Source organism: Phalaenopsis equestris, unplaced genomic scaffold (assembly GCF_001263595.1).
Source record: "Phalaenopsis equestris unplaced genomic scaffold, ASM126359v1 Scaffold000094, whole genome shotgun sequence".
Classification (NCBI taxonomy): Eukaryota; Viridiplantae; Streptophyta; class Magnoliopsida; order Asparagales; family Orchidaceae; genus Phalaenopsis; species Phalaenopsis equestris.
Genome location: NW_018164536.1, coordinates 1,523,110 through 1,525,904, shown reverse-complemented (window position 1 = coordinate 1,525,904; position 2,795 = coordinate 1,523,110).

The following is a 2,795-nucleotide window of genomic DNA, read 5'->3' as shown; positions in this document are numbered from 1 at the left end:
GTAGTGGATGTCAAGGATCTGAGGAAACCTTGATGAATTTCCAAAATATTCTATTATTTAGCTTTATGTTTTTGAAGTGGTGTCAATCAATGTTTACCCCTACCAATTATTTAAAATTATGGCTTACATTCGCTTACTATATGATCATGCAAATAATCTAGGAAGATAGGAGGATTTACGCCGTACCAAACGACGATCTCAGAATCCTAAAAAGAGTTAGGGCTTATATTGCACAACATGGTCGTGCAAATGCCTAAAAGATAGAGTGAGGATTTATATCGCAATAGACGGACGACCTCGAAGTCCTATGGGTTATATTGTTTAAATCTAAGGGAAAGTTTCATTAAAGTAGATCTGCTTTATGTTGTGTCGTGATATTCTTGTGCCTGCTCCAAGCTCCTTACTTGTCGTATTTTAGAGCTTTGGGTTTATGTTTGAACATGTAATTATTATTGAGTCTCATGATTTGTCATAGGATTACACCTAGCAGATGACCTACTGTTGTCAACCCTAGGAGACTTTGCGAGTACATTAAATTAAACATGTATAATGCAGTAAAGAGAAGTCCGGTAAAAAAGAAAGTAGTAGCGCGTACCTGTTACTTTGTCGTTGATGCAAGGTTAACATTATAAACATAGCATGATAATGTACAATAAATAAAGTGTGGAGAAGACATAAAAATGAATAAAGTGCGGAGAAGACATAAAAATGTAGAATGTTGTAAATGGCAGATATAAAAGATCAAGGTGAGGTGTAAGAATCTAGTTGTGGGAGAGCTCAAAATTAAGACCTGTAGCCCTGATAATTCTTCCCAAAGGACTCTGTAGGTAACCATTTGCATCATGTATGTGAGACCCAACATACAGTAAAAGGTTACTGGTGAGGCAATCATAGGAGGGCAATCCTCAACCTCGTTTATGTGACTGACCCAAGAATTTGTTTCAAGTAACAATTCAAAAGTTGGATTTTAATTTTTCATACGAAAATAGTTTGAGTTTTTAAGTGTATTGGGCAAACAATTTATGAATTGCATTCAAAGAAAGTACATATTGATTATATATATATATATATATATATATATATATATAAAAATTGGACATTCATGAGTCAGTCACAGCGATAGGCTAGGACTACCACCTACCCATGAAAGCAATGAGTAACACTTTACTAATTGTCAGGGAGCAATAATGCCAATTCTTAACCCTCGGGTCAGGATATGCAATACTTCTCACGTACGTAAATATTTTTTCATCATTGCTCTTACCACAAAGACCTTCCAAATTATACTAGTCTGATGATCTATATGTGACCATTTTTAAATATCTTCAATTACTAAAAGGGTTTGAGTGCAATGTTCAAACTCATACCCTTAAGCATTGGGCATTACTGTAGGTTAAGTTGCAACGAGATTTTTCATTAATGTGATTTAATTAAGAATGTCCTGAATCATATCTTGGTGTATCCTTATATTTAAAGATGATTCTCTTCAGCAAATCATAACAAACTCAAATGTCCTATGAAATGTCCAAAATCATGCATGGGTGTCCAGAGAGTGACTCTAGGCAACCTTAGAATCTATTGGATTATCTCGAGTTCATTTTGGTCTTATTGTAATGTTAAATTAATTATATCATGTAAAATTATTATATTGTATTGTATTTTTTATGTTTTAATTGGCCCATGAGTGAAAGCAAACAATTGATTTCAATGTTTAATGGGGAGTTATGTGAATAGACTCTCCTGGGAATGTGCTTATAACTTGGGAAATTTGACACTCCTACCCCTCAATTTGGTTTGAGCTTGTAGTGATTCAAATGTTTCAAGTTCATTTATATTTTCTACAATTTCATTATTTAACTAACCCTCAAGTGATATTAGATCACACCTAATTCACTACTAAGTTCTTAAGGCCTAGGAGTAAACTTGTAATTTTGGAAAATTTTGTAAAAGTGCTTTATCTTATTTGAAAAGAATTGAATTTTGTTTCTTCATTAGTTGAGAGTTTAAATTAATGAATTATTAACTTCCTAACCCAAACCCCTCACTTTTGAATCATCCAAACTTTCAATTCCTCCAATTCAGAGCAGTTCAAATAATTATAATTTTATCCTTTTGTAGAAATAGCCATGAATGAGTTGCTAACCCAACACCCCTTAGGTTTCAATCATTTCAAAAAAATTAATCATTATTATTTAATGTTCACCATTCTAATAATCCTAAAGATTAATTAAGTTAGGGTTAGGGTGTAAAATTCCCAAAATGCCCTTAGAGTTTCTACCCCTAACTATCACATTTTGATTCAAATAATCAAGAAAGTTCACTGATTAGTTACTCATGGGCCAATTAAGAAACGAGAGGAGAAATCATATTTTTATTATATTTATTTATTTTCTGTAATTAATTGAACTCCTAATTGTGAATTTCCTTTGTTAATTGATTTGACTTTTCAAAATATGTTTTCTGTCATTTGAAAATTTTTATTGTTTTCTTTGAAACTAGAGAGTCAATTAAAAATTTTTTCGTGATTTTTTGAAATAAATTTTAATTTTTATAAATTTTAAATTATTTTTGAAAAGAAAAATAAATAGAAAATATTTTTTAAATTTAAAATATAATTTCATTTTTCTTTCATCTATTAGACTTTGGAGAACTCATCAAAATTGATTTTATATTTTTAAAAATTTTTATTTTATTTTTTATGAATTTTTTAAATAAACAGAGGTAAAATTGATAGAAAATTAGGGGTTTTTATGGTAGGGGTGTTCTTTGATTTTGGAAAAATCAGAAGACCTCCT